This window comes from Ursus arctos, unplaced genomic scaffold (genome assembly GCF_023065955.2).
Source record: "Ursus arctos isolate Adak ecotype North America unplaced genomic scaffold, UrsArc2.0 scaffold_13, whole genome shotgun sequence".
Classification (NCBI taxonomy): domain Eukaryota; kingdom Metazoa; phylum Chordata; class Mammalia; order Carnivora; family Ursidae; genus Ursus; species Ursus arctos.
This window is the reverse complement of record NW_026622797.1, coordinates 22,051,933-22,067,169: the sequence shown is the minus strand read 5'-3', so window position 1 is coordinate 22,067,169 and position 15,237 is coordinate 22,051,933. Positions and strand designations below refer to the sequence as shown.

General features: G+C 36.1%; 1 protein-coding gene across 8 annotated transcripts in view; it reads right to left on the bottom strand.

The window, feature by feature from the left end:
- Positions 1–15,237, bottom strand: part of HIVEP2 (HIVEP zinc finger 2) — a 193,942-nt gene that overhangs the window by 34,808 nt on the left and 143,897 nt on the right. For 2 of the 8 annotated variants that reach the window (XM_044386380.3, XM_057311007.1), the window contains exon 3: positions 428–530. The exons of the other annotated variants lie outside the window; for them this stretch is intronic. The gene's annotated coding sequence lies outside the window, so the exon portion shown is untranslated. The remainder of the gene's footprint in view (positions 1–427; positions 531–15,237) is intronic. 8 annotated transcript variants of the gene reach the window in all.

Genomic DNA, 15,237 nt, shown 5'->3' with positions numbered 1-15,237 from the left:
AAATGGGCCCTTTGTTCCACTTCAGAGTGTCTTGTGTGGCAAGGTAAGAAGTGCCTGGGAGGTGGAAGAGAAGGCAGGCACACATGGTGACAATACACAAACACACACACTCAGTCACACACACTGATCGGTGTGATGACTATAAGCTTAGACCTTTGGAAACAGTTTGTAAATCAAAGTGAAGGTTGGGGCTAGGTTTGAAATGTAAAAAAGAAGATAAAGGGTTAAAAAGGGTTAAATGCAAAAAAAGAAGATAAAGGTATAGGTTTGTTTCCTATACAAACAGGAACAGGAAAAGGTAGTAATTTTTGGAACACAGGACAATTAATTACTGGGACAAGGCAGGGGCTCTGAAAAGTCAAAAAATGTGTGTGGGGAAAAGGGAGTTTCCACAAGAGGAAGTTGGGGCAAACTGAGTCAAATTCACCTGTTTTGTCTTTTTGTTTAGGGTTCTGGTTCTAGAAACTGCTTGTAAAAATGATCCCAGAGCTCCCTGTGGTCTATTGCTGCTTCTCAGCAGGTAGTTGGTACTGAAACAGACAAGATACAAAATGAAACACTGTGTCAATTAATACTACTAAAAGCAACCCAAGAAGTAGGCACATGTGATTTAGGGATTATAATTTAAACCTCCTTAACTAGATTTCTTTTTTCACTATTTTATGACACTTTTAGGCATTTATCAATGCCTACTATGCACCAGCAAATGGGCTAAGTTTACAAAATACAAAAAGGGAGAGGCAAGCTCCCCATTTAAGACTTCAGAGCCTAATGGGGAGACATTTGTGAACAAATAAGTTCAACAAAGTGTTTTAGGTGCTTTGACATAAATATAAACACAGAACAGGGAGGCCACAAAAGAGGCAATAGTCAATTCTATCAAGAAAATTAGGACAGGTTTAGTGAGGCAATGGATATTAAGTTAAGTCTTTAAAGAAAACTATGTTAATACACAAAAGTACATAATTCTCAATGTTAGGTTGAGAAATAAACATACTTGTCTGATGAAATAAAAATATAAGACTCTATCATTCCAGTTTCTCTCTAATTGTATATACTTTTAGCATGGCGAAATGTTAGTTCACGGAATTTAAGGAATAAGGTGCTCTAGTTAAGGAATAAGGTGTTCTAGTTAATACAACCTTATGGTTAGGTAAAGGCCACAGAGAAAACGATTTTTGTTTAACATCTGCTAGTGATTATTTTCCAAAGTACATTAGGCTTCTCCTTGAGTTAATTAGAGTCTCCTGAACATAATTTAATCTTTCTTTGATGATTCAGTATCGAACAGTGCTCTCTAGTCCTTACTCTGCATCTGGGCTGCGATCATCTGATATTGGCAATGCAAACTTCTCCACACGTGTTCCTAAGCACATGTCATATTTTCCAAGATCACAGTTGTAACTGAGATTTGTTTTCTTCACCACACATTTGACATCAAATAAGTCATATCTGACTAACTTGTTTTAGGAGAAGATATATAACTATCCACTTCTATCACCATTAATTTTGGGGCCTATTCTAAATCATATAGGGAGTATTAACTACTGTGAAACATTTTAGAAATCATTCAATCCATCAGTCAACTAACAGAAGAAAAAGGTGAGAACCAGAGAAATCAAAAGATTTCCTTAAGGACCCAACAGGTCATTGTGATGGGTTTGAGCTATTGTTCAGGTCTTCAAACTTTCAAGTCAATTATTTCCCACTCTCTACACTACTTCCTCTTATTGAAAGTTTATTAATCTGGCCATAATGCAGAAGCTGATTGAAAGGAATGAAAATTGAAGAATAAATAGCATTGAACTTAGAATGAATGAAAATGTTTATCATCCATACTTTAAAACTAACTGGTCAAAGAAACAGAAAATAACAGTAGCTAAAAACCAATACCCCCATTGCACTGGCAATCAATTTTTACAGAAAATTTAAAAAATTCGATAAAAATTTTAATTTTTCCAAAATGAGTAAATGTTAGCAAAATCAGTTGTCAAAATAATCAATTTCTACAAGTAGTACATCATTTTGTATCCAAACCAAAAATATTTATTTAATTCTCAACCATTTTCCAGCAAAAGCTATTTTGTTATCAAGCTTCTTGTGTTCTTACAATGAAAAAAAAAATTTAATTAAGTATTTTAAGTCAAATTATGCAATCGTCTTCCCCAAAGCAAGGATAGCTCTTTCACTGACAACCAATGGAGGTACACCCCTTGGTTCATAATACCAAAATTTCACCAAGGAGGCCTATGGAGATACGGTAACCCCATTTCCACAATTACTATTTTTCTGGCAGAATGGTGGATGCTGCCTTGTTCTTTAAAAAGGGCAGGACCAATTAAATGTTTTGTATGATTAAAAATCTTACTATTTTCAGTGCAATTTTAAATGGGACTGTTTTCTTAATTTCTCCTTCTGCCTCTTCATTATTAGTGTATAGAAATGCAACAAATTTCTATATATTGATTTAGTGTGCTGCAACTTCACTGAATTTATTTATCAGATCTAATAGTTTTTTGGTGGAGTCTTTAGGGTTTTCAATATATAGTATCATGTCATCTGAAAATAGTGAAAGTTTTACTTCTTTCTTAGCAATTTGTATACCTTTTATTTCTTTTTCTTGTCTGATTTCTTGCACCAAAAATAACAAAATACTTAGGAATAAACTTAACCAAGGAGGTGAAAGCCCTATACTCCAAAAACTATAAAATATTGATGAAAGAATGTGAAGACAACACAAACAAATGGAAAGATAGTCCACGCTCATGGACTGGAAGAACAAAGATTGTTAAAAATGTCCACATTACCCAAAGTGATCACAGATTTAATGCAATCCTTATCAAAATACCAACAGCATTTTTCACAGAACAAGAACAAGTAATCCTAAAATTTGTATGGAATCACAAAAGATCCCAAATAGCCAAATCGATCTTGAAAAAGAAGAACAAAACTGGAGGTATCACAATCCCAGATTTCAAGATATACTACAAAGTTATAGTAATCAAAACAGTATGGTACTGGCACAAAAATAGATGCATAGATCAACAGAACAGAATAGAAAGCTCAGAAATAAACCCACGATTATATGGCCAATTAATCTTTGACAAAGGAGGCAAGAATATGCAATGGACAAAAAAACAGTCTCTCAACAAATGGTGTTGTGAAAACTGGATAGCAACATGCAAAAGAAAGAAACTGGACCCCTTTCTCACACCACACACAAAAATAAACTCAAAATGGATTAAACACCTAATGTGAGACCTGAGACCATAAAAATCCTAGAAGAGAACTTAGGCAGTAATTTCTCTGATATCAGCCACAGTAACATTTTTCTAGATAAGTCTCCTGAGGCAAGGGAAACAAAAGCAAAAATAAACTACTGGGACTACATCAAAATAAAAAGCTTCTGCACAGCAAAGGAACCTATCGGCAAAACTAAGAGACAACTTACTGAATGGAAGAAGATATTTGCAAACAATACAACCAATAAAGAGTATCTAAAATACAGAAAGAACTTACACAACTCAGCACACACACAAAAACAAACAATCCAATTAAAAAATGGGTGGAAGCCATGAACATACATTTCTCCAAAGAAGATCTACAGATGCCTAATAGACACATGAAAAGATGCTCAACATCATTCATCATCAGGGAAACACAAACAAAACCACAATGAGATATCACCTCATATCTGTCAGAATGGCTAAAGTCAAAAACACAAGAAACAACAAGTGTTGAGGATGCAGAGAAAAAGGAAACATCATGCACTCTTGGTGGGAATGCAAACTGGTGCAGCCACTGTGGAAAACAGTATGTAGGTTCCTCAAAAAATTAAAAATAGAACTACCATATGAATTCACTAATTCCACTACTGGGTATTTACCCAAAGGATATGAAAACACTAATTTGAAAAGATATATGCACCCCTATGTTTATAGTAGCATTATTTACAATAGCCATGACATGGAAGCAACCCAAGTGTCCATCAACAGATGAATGGATAAAGAAGATGTGGTATACAATGGACTATTACTCAGCCATAAAAAAGAATGGAATCTTGCCATTTGCAACAACATAAATGGATCTAGGGAATATAACACTAAGTCAAATAAATCAGAGAAAGACAAATACCATATAATTTCACTCATATGTGGAATTTAAGAAGCAAAATAAATGAACAGAGAAAAAAGAGATAAACCAAAAACCAGACTCTTTTTTTTTTTTTTAAAGATTTTATTTATTTGACAGAGATAGAGACAGCCAGCGAGAGAGAGAACACAAGCAGGGGGAGTGGGAGAGGAAGAAGCAGGCCCATAGCAGAAGAGCCTGATGTGGGGCTCGATCCCAGATCACCAGGATCACGCCCTGAGCCGAAGGCAGACGCTCAACCGCTGTGCCACCCAGGCACCCCATTACTACAGAGAACAAATTGATATCTACCAGAGGGGAGGTCTGTGGGGGGATGGGTTAAGTAAATGAAAGGGATTAAGAGTACACTTAATATAATGAGTACTGAGTAATGTATAAAATTGTTGAATCACTATGTTGTACACCTGAAACTAATTTAATGCTGTATGTTAATTATACTGGAATTAAAATAAAAAATATCTTTTTTGTTTTCTTGGCTGTGATACATTTTTATTTTTATAGTCCAATTCTTATCTTTTCCCCTTCCTTCCAATTCCCACTATTCTATCCCTTAATGTTATTATGGTAGGTAAATAACCACTTCCTGCCAAGCTATCTTAAATATTTACTCTAACTAAGTATTTGGAGGATAAAACCTGAGGAGGACTATTTGGCTACTATACTCTAACAAGAAATACAACAAAAAAGTCATAATTCCAATATATTGTGCTCTCAAGTTGTACCTTTTACAGTGCTATGTTTACTCTTTGGTTGCTACAGGTATACATGAGTAAGGTAATGATTCCTTCTCCAATTTTTCTTTCACTCTTGGATGTGCCAAGATTAGCATAAAGGCCAATGTTAACTTCAGATTATGTGAACAAAGAGAAGGGAGAAAACAAATAGTAAAATATGCATTATTTTATAAGTATGCATAAAATAGGCTGACCTTGCCTGAAGGAAAATCCGTCTCTCACAGTAGACCCTTCCATATCAATGGAAATAATACCAAAAGCATGAATGCGTAGTTGAAAGTTTGAATTGCATTTCATATCTCATGCTACAACTAATTCTCAGGTGGCAGGGGGAAAAATCATCTTCAGTCTCCCTACATTAGGTCTACCCACAATAAAGATCCCTGAAGAAAGAAATCAAGGCAAGGCCTATGATATGTCATACATATAACCTAACCAGATGGGCCCTGTCTGCCTCTATAACTGAGCAGCTGAAATAATAAATTCTATCTCCTCTCTTGAAAATTCTTACAGAGTGAGGAGACTGAGCCATGAGTCAGTGTAGAGGTATACAACCTCAGTAAGTCAAAGAGCACTTCTTGATTTAGCACTAGTCCTGGATCAGCAAGGCACACAGACTTTAGAAATGGACATAATGTTAGCACACAGCAAATATCCTGAAACTCACTCAGTTATTATTGGAGTTCAAGAAAGCATATGATCAAAAAGGGCTTGAACAACCAACTAAGTCTCAACAGAGGCACATGGTTCAAACAGACTCCATGTTTACCCAAAGGAAGTAACCAGAAAACCTTTAAAATTACCTATGCGATGTGGTTATTCAGATACTCTCCTGACATTTTGACAAACTCTGAATTCATATTCTGCATTCATATTTTCAGCCCCATCTTGGAATATATCATTGCTCACAAAGTTTAAGGCTAGAAAAATACCCAAGTTTCAAGCAGGTGTTTATAAGATCCTCTTGGATAAACTCTGTAAGATAATTCCAGAATTCCATTTAAGGGCCCTTTTGCTCAATCAAAGACATTTTTCCCAAAGCTTTTATAAACTAATAAAATGAAATAAAATATTATTAGAATGTAAATTTCATATCTATTTGAATTTGAATGCAGATATTACATTTTATTTACAGTACATATGTAATTTAAATATCATATGTATTATATAAAATATATATTATATATGAAATTTAGATCAACTTCAGTGAAACTTACCAAGAAAAACTGAATTAAGAATAATGTCCAGGTGTGGAATTCAAAGATAAGTAAGACAAGATTCCTGCCCTCAAAGAACACAAAAAATCTCCAGCAATAGAGTCATAAAATGGTGTTATGGATGCACAGAAACAAAAGATTGCTCGGGAAAGCTGTCTTTAAGAAACACAATCTTAGGCCTTGAAAGGCTAGGATTTGGCAAGTAGAGATACAGAGAAAAGGCATTTAATGTGAACATACTGTCCAAGAGAGAAGAGCAAGGAATGTTGAAGAAACAGTGACGGGAATATTGGATACCGAGGTAATGGAAGTTGGGCTGAGAAGGAAAGGGTGGCAGACAATAAAGGAACTTGATTTGGTAGATAATGAAAGCCGGCAGAGGTCCTGAGCAGGTACCACGATCACAGAGATACTTTAGTAAGTTCACACTTAGAGCCCATGTCTTTCCATCCACTTTTGAGCAAATTTTTGCAACTATGTAGGCTGAAAAAAAAATTCAAGACAGAGGAGTTTAAGACAAGGGAGAAGAAAAGCTAAGGGGGAAAGATCCAAGTAATAAGATAATTGGTGGAATAAACTCTCAGAAAAATGAGAAAGAAAAGGAAACTCAAAAGCACAGATTAAGGGATCAGTTTCAGAAGAAAGAATGGAAACTTTTCTGTTTTAGACTGGAAGGACAGAAGAAATAATGAAGCAAGATAACCTTTTAAATAGAGAGAAAAGAAATGGATAAATTCCCTGAAGATGTTTTCAACCTGCTCAGAAAAGTCGAAGGCTGGTCCTCTGACGAGGGATAGGAGAGGGAGCTCGAGTTGGTGAAGGCTTCATGAGTTTAAACATCCATCTGTCCTGAGTTCTTAATACACTTAACAGTCTTAGGAAGAACACTATTTGTTCTTAGGCTATTTAAAAAGAGGGTTTTGCACCAGAATATATGTAAAATTTATCTAAGTTGATAAAAATATCCAAATAATATAATATATCATATCAAATAATACAATAAAAGATTGTATTTATCTTTTATTTTTCAATAAAACTCTGAGGCTGATGAACTATAAGCCACTCTTTATAAAGAGTAGATTTAAGACAATTAAAAAAAATTATATACCATTTTTTTACTGTTTTTTTCAAAACCACAGCTGAAGAGGTCTCTTTTATACTGTAAACATAAACATTGACCTATATTGATTTTAGAACTCTTACTGAGTTTTAGATGATCAAACTATTAGTTAATATCTGGAATATGGATTTGTTATCTTATTGAAATAACTACATATATTCAAACACATTTGAAAGATCTTGAAAGTTTAACAGTCATTTGAATGTCTCACAGGACATGGGACAGTAGCTGGCAGACTAGAAAGTCAATAGGTACTTGTCAGTTGAATGAATGATGAAAAGAATTATATGAGGGGAGCCTAAGTGGCTCAGTTGGTTGGGCAACTGCCTTCAGCTCAGGTCATGATCTCAGGGTCTTGGGATCAAGCCCCAAGTTGGGCTCCCTGCTTAGTGGGGAGTCTGCTTCTCCCTCTGTGCTCTCCCCTTCCCCCTGCTTATGCTCTCCCTCTCCCTCTCTCTCTCTCAAATAAATAAATAAAATCTTTAAAAAAAAGGAATTATATGAATAAATGCAAATGAATGAATGAACTGATAAATGAGTGTGAATACACTGTGTGTATGTGTGAGGCATGAGGCTTGCTTAATGACTGAAAAAGCACATCATAAACCCTCATCTATAAAGCATGGAAGGGATACTGGCCTGTCTACCACCATATCCAACAATCAAGGACATAGAAACCCATTAAAACTGAGTGATTGACATCAGTGGATTTTAAGAAAACTGAGCATCTCAAAACTTCAAAAAGAATTAGTTTTAGAATTTCTGGCTCCTTTTCAGCTACCAAACACAAAGAAAAGATTTTTTGTAAAAGCTAGATGTTATGTTAGAAATTCAGGTAGGAAAAAAGTGGGTCTTTTTTTTAACCAAATAATAAGTATAAACATCTAACTGCTTTAACTTTTCTTAAGGATCTCATCTCAATACAGTAACTAAATTAAGTGATTACGAGTTAGGCTTAAATGTCTTTACTTAAAATGTCAACAATAAAATCTTAATTTAACTTAGTTTTTTCAGTTTTTCAGTCTTGCTTTCCTGCCTCCTTATTGATTGGAGTGGTCATTTTTATCACTTAAACCTGTGAGATTTGTTGCTGATTCTATGTATGGGGGCTTATGCCAAATATATAAATGTGAAGATCACTGAAAACCAGGGAGAAGAAAGATGGCTCCTGGATTAGAACTTGAAGCCCTGAGGCAACACGTCAGCAAATGTCTAGTTTGGCCTTGAGCAATGGTCAAGACAAATAAGGCAATGTTGACTCCAATGGCCCTCAAGATATAAAAAGTCACTGTTGGGGCACCTGGGTGGCTCAGTCAGTTAACTGTCGGACTCTTGATTTTGGCTCTGGTCATGATCTTGGGGTTGTAAGATTGGGCTCTGTGCTGGGCATGGGGTCTGCTTAAGATTCTCTCTCTGCCCTTACCCCTCCCCCTTCTTAAAAAAAAAAAAAAGTCACCCAGGAGTTGTTCATGAATATTCCTACCTCTTGCAGTCTTAGAGTATATTTACCACACTGACTATCAAGATGCCAGTCTATGTGCTAAGTACAAGGGAAGAAGAGGGCAGTATTTAAAGCACTGTAGTCAGATGGTCCAGTCCAAACATATCATGGATCAAGCATTTACTAGCTATGTGACCATAAAAATCTTAGTACAAAGGTAAGTAATAATATCAAATGTCACCTACCAACTTCATTCAATTGTGAGAATTCAGTGAGACATAATGAACTCAATGAACCCAAAGCACTTGGTAGAGTATCTGACACATGGCAATTGCTCAAGTATTATTGTTGTTATTTTTATGGGTTACAACTGCCCTCAGAGACTTAGCCTGGGCTTTGGTCACTCCAGTTCTAAATGGAACCAGACTATAGAGCCAACCTAGAATGCACTGGATGACAGTGGCTCGCTTAAACCTGCTCTGGTAGTAACCTAAGTCCTTGCGCCTAGACTGAGACCATAATGCATGCCCCAGGCACAAGATTGAGGGAGGAGTGACTGGTTGCATTCCTCTATATGAAGTTTCTCATAGTTGAAATTATATGGACTGAATGTTTGTATCTCCCCCAAATTCATATGCTGATACCCTAGCCGACCATGGGCTATGAGATGAGGCTTCTAAGGAAGTAATTAAGGTTGTAAGGGTGGGGCCCTGATCCCATAGGATTAGTGCCTTTACAAGAAAAGACATCAGAGAGCATTCTTTCACTTTCTCTCTCTGCATGCACACCAAAAAGAGGTCCTATGAACACACCATGAGATGAAGGGCATCTATAAGACAAGAGAATAGGCCTTAGGATAAAAACCAACCCTGCCAGCACCTTGATCTTGGGCACCTACTCTCTGGAAGTGTGAGCATTAAATTTCTGTTGTTGAAGGCATGCAGTCTGTGGTATTTTGTTATGGCAGCCTGAACAGACTAACATGATAATCTAATAGTTTTGAGAAAGTACACGAAACTGTTGAAATGAGGGAGAAAAGATGTAATGAAGAGAATACTAGAATTTGAGTCAGAAAATCTGTATTCCTGTGCCAGTTCTAATACCTGGTAGCTATGAAATCTTGGACAATTTATTTAGCCTTTTGATCCTTCTTTCTTCATTCAGAAAATAAAAACAAAAATTCCTCCCAATCATGGTTGTTGTAACCAGGGTGTCTATCATAGTAGGTACTCAATAAATAGATTTTTAAAAGATAATGAGATCAAGGAGGTATTCTGTGAGGAAGAGATATAGTAGTTAAAGATATTATATCTCATAATTCTATATTACTGCCTAAGCAGAATATTGCAATAGTCATGCTGTGTTTCATTCTATCAACATTTAGAAAATATTATTGGTGGCCTAAATATTCACTTTTTATGGTATCATTAGTGACTGAGGTGATATTTTCAATGCTTTAATCAGTAATTTATCAAAGAAAATTGATGATGATTCTATGCCACATTTTTTTCCCCAATTCAATGCCTACTAAAGTATGCATTGCTTGCTACTATAGACAAGGCAAGGTGTCTATTCTAGTTTATTCAGCAATTAAGAAGTTGTGTGATTTATAATTTTTAATTGTCTAAAGTGATGACATGTGGGAGAAATTTACCTGTTGTCAGTGTCAAGAAGAATTTTATTTTTATTGAAAACTGGTTTTATAGACACTACATTTTAAGAAAATTTAGTCTTCCTCTTCAGGATGGCTTCTAAAAAGCTAAGATCTAAATTTGGGGCCTTCCTCAAGGAAGTATACAGGCCTTCCTGGCATGTATTTTGACAATAATATCATTTTTAGCTTCAAGTACTATTCCTACTTTTGTTTCCTATTGTCTCATACTCGCGCTTACTAATATGTACACACACACACACGCACACCTCAATAATGGGAACGATTACGACAGACATAATAAATGTAGTTGGGAACTGTTTCTAAAATTGAATCTATTTGTATACTTCAACAGTGTTTGGGCAGCACAATTGTGAAAACTAATTGGTTCCAGGAATATAAAAAGTAATGTGGATACTCTCCAAATATTTGTCTTTTCCCTCTGCTTTCACCTGTATTGATTCCAAGAAAAGAAAGGACTTCATAAATAGAACAGGAAAGGTACATATAACACAACTCAAGAGAAACATTAATTATTTTTTCTTCTCTAAGGAATTGCATATGAATAATATGGAAATAATATGCTCAAATTATATTATCTTTGAGACATGGTCAAATTTCCAGCTACTGTCAAGGCTCAGCAGCAGACATGGTAAATGCATCTGACATATTCTTGGACACAGATAACTTACACTGGCAGATCTACACACAAATCCTGTATGGTGTACTGAAGGGCTGGATGAATGTTTTTTATTTGTTGAACATCCATAAGGTATAAAATCAGATTTGGACACACGTACTTGAGCAAGTTTAGAATCCATTTGATCAGAAAGTATTTCAAGTCTCAAATCAACCTCTACTTCTAAGCATCAACTATTCTAAATGTTACCAAAATTTTTAAAAATGAATTAAGAGTCTAAAAACAATTTTTAGTGCTATTTTGATTAACCAATTATACATGATTTAATTTCATCTTTGTTTTCAAATAAATCCAAATGCTAGAGAATGTGTGGGATTCCTAATTTGGGGTTTCAGTCAACATTGACCAATATCCAACATGGACATACTGGCCTAATTTCTACATTCTTCACACCCATATAAATAATCTGAAGAACACAATTTAAACAATGCAGCTAGAAATAATTCACCTTGAAAAACATTATGAGAAATTAAAAAAAAAAAAATACATGCTTTGTTTCAGCTTTAAGAGCAGTTGGCCATCCCACAAATGGTCTTAATTCACTGACTCCCTTTTACCGATGTTATTTGTTATATTGTATATTTGTTATATCTCACTTTCATCCTCTCTGAGATATCACTGAAGAGCAAAGAATTTGCTTTAAAAATCTCATTAAGAATTCTCCATTAGCAAAAATTCTCATCAAATAAACAAAAGTAGAGAAAAATAAGCAAAAACAATTAAGCAAATGAAAACAGAAGACTGCAAAATTAAATACTTCATCATATTGTTTCATTTATCAGGCTTGCACTGATTTCATTAAGGGCCTTAGACAAAGGGACAGTACTAATGTTACTGCAGCATCTGCTCTCTGATTTTAACACGGGTGTAAATTATTCAAATAAGCAGATTATAATACCTCTTTGAAATGATGAGTAGCAATCCAATATAGAGAAGAAAATGTTTTAATATTACCTTGTATAGGTACATTATGTTATTTTTCAAAGCTTATCATTTCACCCTCATAATATCCTCCTAATGTAAGAAGAGCATGAGGAAGTCGAGGCTCAGAGAGGCTAAGCCATGGTCACAACAATATTTCATGGATCACACTATCAGCGGGCAGCTCCCTGGCCTCCTCTTCCCCAACATAAGGCTCCTTTTGTGGACCAAATGGAGCCTATAGACCAGTTTTAAGAGAGCAAGTGTGAGATTTGCAGGCAGAAGACACAGGTTTAAGGTCCCCCTCTCCCGTGGATTGACACTGAGTGGTTGCCCTTACTTTCTCTGAGCTCGAATTTCCTCACATGTAAAATGGGAATAAAGATGCTGGCCTCACTTTTCTACCCCTCTATTGATAAGCCAACAATTGAGATGACATATGAAAGTTGGCTATCAATTTTATTTATTTATTTTTTAAGATTTTATTCATTTATTTGACAGAGAGAGACAGCCAGCGAGAGAGGGAACACAAGCAGGGGGAGTGGGAGAGGAAGAAGCTGGCTCTTAGCAGAGGAGCCTGATGTGGGGCTGGATCCCATTACGCCGGGATCACGCCCTGAGCCAAAGGCAGACGCTTGACAACTGCGCTACCCAGGCGTCCCGGCTATCAATTTTAAATCACCAAACAGGGGCGTCTGGGTGGCGCAGTCGTTAAGCGTCTGCTTTTGGCTCAGGGCGTGATCCCAGCGTTCTGGGATCCAGCCCCACATCAGGCTCCTCTGCTAAGAGCCTGCTTCTTCCTCTCCCACTCGCCCTGCTTGTGTTCCCTCTCTCTCTCTGGCTGTCTCTCTCTGTCAAATAAATAAATAAAATCTTTAAAAAAATAAAAATAAAAATAAAAATAAAAATAAAAAAATAAATCACCAAACAGTAGAAATTGTTGTCGTGGATACTAACGAACAAAACAGTTTTTTGCTGAAGAAACTAAAACAGAAGACATTCAAAGGCCTGAGGCCTCATACCTCCTACTTCCGAGTGCTCTAAGTTCTACCAACATAGTAAACAGTCAGAAAGCTTGTTACACAATAGACTAATGGGACTGCTGGATGGTTCATCAAGGTCAGCCCATTTTGAGGGAATAAGGGAGGCAGAAAATTACAACCCAGGTGAAAACCTGTACAAACTTCCGCTTCCCTCAGTGTCAATGCCTTCTTCATGGGCGTGCTGGTAGATCTAAGAAGTGGAAACACCAACCACGGTGTTTTTATCATAGCATTTGTGTGATGCCTTTGATAGCAAAGAACAGAGAACCTGACCCAAACTCTCTACAGCAAAAATATTAACACTGTTGACTCACAATCCTCAATGGTCCAGGGGTACTGTGCTTTCAGGCTAAGCTTGATCCAGAGACCTGTGAAGGCTTCAGGATTTGGTTTCTTTTACTGAGATTCTTTGGACTCTCTCCCCTCTGTGTGTCAGTTTCTTCATGAGGCTGGCCCCTCTCTTGCTAGTAGCAATGACAAAAGAGATTCCTGACTTCCTCTCTTCGCTACCAAATCAAAGAAAGAGAAAATTTCTCATGGCTTCTCAGGATGAAAATCTTCTTTCATGTTTGACAGGCACTGCCTACTATTACTGAGAAGCCCAGTTCAGAATTATTTATAATACTCTTCTTGACATAAAATCACTACATTAGAAACAAAGGGAAGGATTCTCCAGGCACATGTGTACCTACTCTTTGGGGCATAGCAAGCACATACGTACGCAACAGGGAAACTGCCATTCCAGAATAGCCCTTTGTTTACAATGTTGAGTGACATCATCATCTCCATTCACTGTCTAAATGATTTGTGCCCATTTTAGCTTAAAGTCCCAATTACTGTCTTCTTGAAGAAAGTATTTCAAATGTATTACTTTTGACGAGTTAACAACTCTTCCCTTTGTTCCATGTAAAGTTGTGAAACAATTTAGAACTAAACATTTTAATTCAATTTGGATTCATTTGTGTAGCTCAAGTTTATGTTAATGCCTAAAAATATATAAAAAAAAAAATTCCTTCTCCAGAATTTTCAAGCATAACTATTTCATAACTCTATTTTGTGTCTCACAGAAATCAAACCAAATAACAATATAGTCATTTGAAATTTTCTTTGAGATGTTTTTGTCAGAGAAAATAAGCTGACAAGAATATGAACACCCTCCATTTATAGTAAACCATTGGTGAGGAGGTACTATTTATACGTGTTTTCCATATGATGTGCTTATGTTTTTAGGTTCTGAGTACTATGCCCGTATTGTTTCTTTTCTCTTACTTTTTTTCTTATGAGTAAGGAGTTCCACCCTCTGTCCCATTTTCTTTATGAGAAAAAAAAAAAAACAAACAAGAAAATCTATTTTATGAAACAAGTCATGATAGCAGTTAATGAAGTAAGGTTTCCCCCAAGCTTATTTATTACACCGCCCTCCCATTCACTTCTCTCCAGTTTCTGGAAAATAAAAAATGATCTTATTGTTAACACCTTTGAAGAGAAAGGATCATAATAGTCAAAAGGGTCATGGTCAAAACATAAAAAAAAAAGGCTTAGGGTAAATGTGCCATGTGGGTTTAAAGGCAGAGCCCTGTCATTTTTATAGACTAAGTATCACTAAGCAAATATGAATATTTAAGGGTTTTTAAAGGTGTCAATGATTCCCTATGATTTAAAAAAAAAGATTTATTTATTTTAGAGAGAGCGAGCAGGGGGCAGTGACAGAGGGAGAGAAAGAGAGAGAACCCTCAAGTAGACTCCTAGCTGAGCACAGAGCCCAATTTGGGGTTCGATCTCAGGACCCTGTTTTTATTGTATTTTATAAAGTAAAAATTATTAAATAGAATATCAATGTATATTCAATTTATATATATTGAATGACTACCCATAAAATATAGCTCATTTCTTGGCTTGTCAGCCAGAAAGTCATCTAGGCCCCCAATGCAGCCCATGAGGAGCACCTAAGTCTGTCTAAAAGCATATGGGAATATGAATCTTGTCAACTTCAGGGACAGGCATGGAGTCCCTCCATGAGGGACTAAAGCACCAAGAAAAAGGAGAGAGAAGGCATCAGGCATTATCTTCTTGAGCATTGTGTCCTCTGACCCTATAGAATAGTGACTAAAAATTAGTAATTTCTGGTCACTAGTAGTTGGTTTCAAAATCAACTAATTAGTTGGAAAATTAACACTTGCTAAAAGCAATCCCCACCACCCCACCCCGCCAAAAAAATTATCAAAGTTCCAAACATCAGAGCTCTGTTAGCTGGCTTC